The following is a 6,793-nucleotide window of genomic DNA, read 5'->3' on the forward strand; positions in this document are numbered from 1 at the left end:
AGAGTCTGCCCAAGTCATATAACTGTCATACAAGTTCAGTGGACATAGTTTGGTCCTATTCTGGTTCTTCTGCTGTCAGGCCAGAGATGGTGAACTCCCATTAGCTCAGGTAAGCTGTTTCAGTGGGTATTCCCATCATGGTCTTGACCTGTTTGCTCATATTTGGTTCCTCCCTCTCTTTGACTGGATTTTGGGAACTCAACCCAGTGCTCCTCTGTGGATCTGCTTCCATCAGTTGCTGGATGTAGGTACTATTTGTTAATTTTTCTTCAGCCCGGTAACCCTCTCCACTGACACAATAATCCAAATTAAACTGAATCAGACTGAATTAAAAGAAGCCTAGGTTTAATGGATGCTAGTGCTCCCTGAGTAATCCCCTGAGAAAACACGGAGAATGAATTGGAAGATGGGAAAGGCCATGTGCTTATTTTCTGTAAACAGATTTTACAACCTGTGAAAGTGTTCTTGACTCTCCCTGGTGAGTGGTCACCATTTGGCAGGCTTTTCCAAAGTTGGAATCTGGACTTCCCAGGGGAAGGAGCTTTGAAATGGAACTTTTCACCCAACAATCTTAAATGAATGCTGGGGCTGGGGTGAAGCCTCCAACTGAACATTCCAGAGTCTTTGGATAAAGGGGTGCCAGGGAACTGAGGTGATACTGCCAACAAAACATTCCAGACTCTGGATAAGGAGGTGCCAGTCAAGTCTAGCAACTTTCTGTGGGCAAAGGGTGACAAGGAACAGGGGAAGAGTTGGTATTACACTTAATGAGAGGTGCTGCCTGAGAGGATTCTTGTTTATTGCTATCCTGGATATAGTTATTTTTGGACCTATGATTGGGGCTAGCCATGGGAAGGGTCATTACCTGTCAGAAAGGAAGGGACAGAGTAGTGCACTGGTAATACAGGTGAGGCTCAGGTGAATAAGTGAGACATGAGAAGAGATATTTCCTTTTAAAACCAGATTTTAGTTTAGGAGTCCTTTTGAGCCAGGTGATTTGGTACCAATGGTGAAGTCCAGGAGCTGGTGCAGGTGCTTTTGTTGCCTGGAGGGCCCTTTGTAAGCTGGTCTTGGCCCAGACTGCAGGAGTGCCGAGTTGAATATGCTTGAAAATAGATGGGTTTAAAATAGGCTCTGAACACTATTAGTTTTCTTTTTTTAAAGGCAGACCTGATTTTTGATACAGCAGCAGAACTTTTTCAGGAACCTGCAGGTATCTGTAAGACAACTGGGATAGGAACATTTTAGAGGACAATTAAAGGAAATTGAGAACTCTGGATCTCTGAAGATACACCCTAAACCTGTTAATCCTGCACTATGAAGCCTATGAAAGAGGCACACCTGTCTGTATTTTTATCAGAAAACTTAACAAATCAAGTAATGAGCTACCAGTACCTTAAGTCATCCAATGCCATTAGACAAATCTGGGAGGGATAAATGAGCAGAAATGAGACAGCTTTTTCCAGCTATGCAGGCAATCCCAATCTTCTCCTTAGTCTTTGGAGAACATCAGCCTTAGAAGCAGTTCTTGCTGTTAGCTTTGAGTCCAAGAGGGCCAAAGATTTTCCTGAGGGAGGAAGATTTAGTCTACCTGTCTTGGCAGGAAGAGATGATTGAAATGTCAGTGTAGCATCTAGGAAGCTGATGAGGTGGAAGGTCACTTTTTGCTATGTGGGTGGCTTTGCAATACCCAAAGGCAAGCCTCCAGGTGGAAGCAACCATGCATCTTCTTGGAGGATCTGTAGGATGCTGCAAGAGCTGGCATGTCTCTGTGTTAGAAACTCTTTTGTTAAATGCCATATTCTCAGATCTGTAAAGGCACCTGAGAATTGGGTAGTATTATCTGTTTGTTATATTTAAATTAGACATGTAAGTTAAATTTAGACATCTATTTTACCTAATTAGTTACAGCTTGTCAATGCTAGCAAATGTAAGAAGATTAAAAAGAATTTTAATAAGTGAAATAATACTAGCACACGTGGATACTCTTATTAAATTTGATGATGAGATCAAAACGGTGGCTACACAAGTGTTTGTATTTTTCCAGAGCTGTTGTAACCTGAAGTTATAAGTTTTACAGAGTTTCAAACATGCACACATACATACAGAAAAATAAGACAAGAATACTCTACATATATACCAAACACACATACACTTGTAGACATAAAAACATAATGTGGCAACATTATTTTAACAGACAGACAAATAAAATATTTTTAGGAAGTTGTGTCAGATGATCAACTTAAAAATCCTTGTTTAGGCAAGTAGCAGAAAACAGGGAAGCACAGAGGTGGTTCTGTTAAGGACTAGAATAGCAGATGCTGCAATAGAGAACAGAAACACAGGACAGAAGACCTATACAGTTTTAGAGTGGAAGTACAGCGGGAAAATAGACTTGTTGTAGAGAGTTCAGGGTGACCAGATTAATGCCAGGGATGGAGACAAACAAACAGGTAGAGCGGTAGGAGGGGGAGCCAGGAAGTGGACTGGGAATGGGAGCACAGCATCCAGAAACCATGGACATATGGGGCCTCATTTGTTTTACATTAGGTGTTAGATAGCCCCAGTTTAAAAAGATTTTTAGTAAAAGGCTGCCCAAGGGCATTCAGAGATCAGGCCTTGAATTGCAAGTGTCAATTATTACAAATCTATGCCAAGTCTTGGGACTCAGTGCCTACTACAATGTGTCCACTGCAAGAAGACTCTTAAGTCAAAAGAAGAGGGGTGTGAGAAATGTATGGGCAGTGGTCTCCATTCCATGCAATCCTACCTCAGCAAGGACTGCATTGCTGCTTGTGGGGTCAGGTGCCTGGCACAGGTTCAACAGGCGACCCTGCAAACATATGGGCCCTGAGCTCTAAGGGCATATACTTGAAAAAGGGGAGCTCACCCAGACAAAGCTGATCTTATACAGGCAGAGAGCAAAGATGAGAAGAGTGTTTTCCCTCACTTAGCCCTAGCCCAGTGGGAAAAACAGTTGGTCTCCTTCCCCCCACCCCGCCAAGGGACTTTCCAAATATTAAGTTTTTCTTCTGGTCTGGTAAGCCCACTGATGCAATAATCCAAATCAGACCAAATCAGACCAGATTATAAGAAGCCCAACCTTAATGGATGCCAGTGTTCATAGTTGCCCCTCAGTCTTGACCTTCCCTGGGAAGGGGTCACTGTTTGGCGGACTTTCTCAGACATGGAGGCTGGATTGCTGCAACTCCCAGGGGACAGAGCTTTGAAATGAAAATTTCCACCCAACATTCTAAGATAGATGTCAGGGGACTGGAGTGAAGCCTCCAACTAAACACTATGATGACTTTCTTTTTTAAGATTCCTTTTGTAAAATTGTTTTTATTGAGCTATACATTTTCCCAGCTTCCCTCTCTTCCTCTCCTCTCCCCTTTTTGCTTCTCCTGTGATCTTCACACTCTCTGTTTATTTAGGAGAACTTTTCTTTTTCCCCCTTCCTATTTTGATCTGTGTATGTCTCTCTTAGGTTCCTCTTTGCTGTCGAGGTTCTTTGAGGTTGTGGATTGTAGGCTGGTTTTTCTTTGTTTTATGTCTAAAAACCACTGATATTTGTCTCTCTGGGTCTGAGTTACATCACTCAATATGATTTTTTCTAGATTCATCCATTTGCCTGCAAATTTCAAGAAGTCATTATTTTTTTAACACTAACAAGTACTCCGTTGTATAAATGTACCACATTTTCTTTACCCATTCTTTATGTGAGGAACATTTACGTTGTTTCCAGGTTCTGGATGTTACAAATAATGCCACTATGAACATAGTTGGGCACATGTCCTTGCAGTATGAATGAGCTTCCTTCAGCTAGTATTGGCATAAAAACAAACAGGAGGACCAATAGAATCAAATTAAAGACCTAGTTTATCAATCCACATGCCTATGAACAGCTGATTTTTGACAAAGAAGCTAAAATTATAAAATGGAAAAAAAGAATTTTCAACAAATGGAGCTAGCAAACTGGATGTCAGCATATAGAAGAATACAAACAGATCCATAACTATTACTATGCACTAAAGTCATGTCCAAATGGATGAAAGACCTCAACATAAAACTAACCACACTGAAACTCATAGAAGAGAAAGTGGAAAGTACACTTTAACACATTAGCACAGGAGACCACTTCTTAATATAATCACTATAGCACAGACACTGATAGCAACAATTAATACATGAAACCTCCTGAAACAAGAAGCTTCTGTAAAGCAAGCCAGCATCAACAAGACAAAATGGCAGCCTACCCAATGTGAAAAGATATTTACCAACCTCACATCAGATAGAGGCCTGATCTTAAAATACACAAAGTACTCAAGAAACTTAACATCCAAGGAACAAATATTCCAATAAAAAATGGGGTACAGACCTAAGCAGAGAACTCTCAACAGAAGAATCTCAAATGGCTGAAAGACACCTAAGAACCTAAGAAAATGCTCTACACACATAGGCTTCAGATAAATGCAAATCAAAACAACTCTGAGATCCCATCTTACACCTGTCAGAATGGCCAAGATCAAAAACACTGATGGCAGTTTTTGCTGGAGAGGATGTGAGGTAAGGGTAAGACTCCTCCATTGCTCATGGGAGTGGAAACATGTACAGCCATTGGAAATCAATATGGCAATTTCTCAGAATATTAGAAAACAATCTCTCTGAAGACCCAGCAAAATACCACTTTTGGGTTATATACCCAAAGAAGCTATGATAAAATTGAAGATAGTCATTTATCTGACCACAGGGCAAGGCTAATTCAGGCACTCTCTCCACAACTGCTTAGGGTCTTAGCTGGGATTATCCTTGTCACTTCCTGAAAGTTCCTCCAGTACCAGGTTTCTTGCTATGACCATAATGGTTTTCTCAATCAAGACATCTGTTTTCTTGCTCTCATTCTCTGTCCTTACCCCAACTTGATTATCCCATTACCTCAAGTTATCCCCCCCCCCTAGTTCTTCCCTCCTTCTCTACTTCTACTATACTTTTTCCCTGACTCCCATGTTCTCGATTTTATCAGTAGATCTTGTCTCTTTCCCCTTCCCAGGGGTATCCATGTATGTTTTTCTTAGAGTTCTCCAAGATACCTAGCTTCTTGGGGTCATGGACTATTGGTTTGTTATCCTTTGTCTTATATCTAATATCCAATTATGAGTGAGTACATACCCTGCTCAGATTTCTTGATCTGGGTTATCTCACGTAGGATTTTTTTTTCTAGTTTCATACATTTGCATACAAATTTCAAGATGTCACTGTTTTTTACTGCTGAATATTACTCCATTGTATAAATGTACCATATTTTTCTTATCCACTCTTCATTTGAGGTGTATCTAGGTTGTTTCCAGGTTCTGGCTAATACAAATAATGCTGCTATGAACATAGTTAGCAAAATTTCTTATAGTATGATTCACCATCCTCTGGGTATGCCCAAAAATGGTATTCCTGAGTCTCAAGGTAGGTTGTTTCTCAATTTTCTAAGAAACTGCCATACTGATTTCCAATGTGGTTGTTCAGTTTTGCCCCCCAACCAACAATGGAGGAGTGTTCCCTTTAATCTGAATCTTCTCTAGAATAAGCTGTCCTTTCTGTTTCTGATCTTAGCCTTTGTGACTGGTGCAAGATGGTATCTCAGAGTCATCTTTATTTGCACTTTCCTGAAGCCCAAGGATGTTGAACATTGTGTTTTGTGTCTTTCTACCATTTGAGATTCTTCTGTTGAAAATTCTCTGTTTATTTCTGTACCCCATTTTCAATTGGTTTATTTGGTATTGTGATGTCAATTTTCTTGAGTTCTTTACATGTTTTGCAAATCAGTCCCCTGTTTGATGTGAGGTTGGTGAAGATCTTTTCACCTTCAGTAGGCTGCCTTTTTGTCTCATTGACTTTGTCCTTTGCTTTAGAAAAATGTCTCATTTTCAGAAGGTCCCATTTATTTATTGTTGCTCTCTGTGTCTGAGTTACTGGTGTTATATTTAGGAAGTGGTCTCCAGTGCCCATGAATTCAAGGCTACTCTTCACTTTCTTTTTTAGAAGGTTCAGTGTGACTGGAGTTATATTGAGGTGTTTGATACATTTAGACTTGAGTTTTGTTCATGGGGATAGATGTGGATCTATTTGCATTCTTCTATATGCTGACATCATTTTAGTTCAGCACCATTTGTTGAAGATGCTTTCTTTTTTCCCAGTGTATAATTTTGGCTTCTTTATCAAAAATCAGGTGCTGATAGGTTTGTGGCTTGATAACCACATCTTTGATATGACTCCATTGGTCCACATATCTGGATTTTTATGCCAATACAAAACTGTTTTCATTACTGTAGTTCTATAATAGAGCTTGATGGCAGGAAAGATGAAGAAGTTTTTTATTGTATAGAATTATTTAAGCTTTCTTGGTTTTTTCATATGAATTTGGGTATTCTTTCAATGTCTGTGAAGAACTGCATTGGGATTTTGATGGGAATTGCATTGAATCTGTAGATTGCTTTTGGTACGATTGGCATTTTTATTATGTTGATCCTACCTATCCAAGAGCATGGGAGATCTTTCTATTTTCTGATGTCTTCTACAATTTCTTTCTTTTTTTTTTTTGGTTTTTTGAGACAGGGTTTCTCCGTGGCTTTGGAGCCTGTCCTGGAACTAGGTCTTGTAGACCAGGCTGGTCTCGAACTCACAGAGATCCACCTGCCTCTGCCTCCTGAGTGCTGGGATTAAAGGCGTGCGCCACCACTGCCCAGCTTAATTTCTTTCTTTAATGACTTAAAATTCTTGTTATAAAGGTCTTTCAGTTCTT

This window comes from Arvicola amphibius, chromosome 2 (assembly GCF_903992535.2).
Source record: "Arvicola amphibius chromosome 2, mArvAmp1.2, whole genome shotgun sequence".
NCBI lineage: Eukaryota > Metazoa > Chordata > Mammalia > Rodentia > Cricetidae > Arvicola > Arvicola amphibius.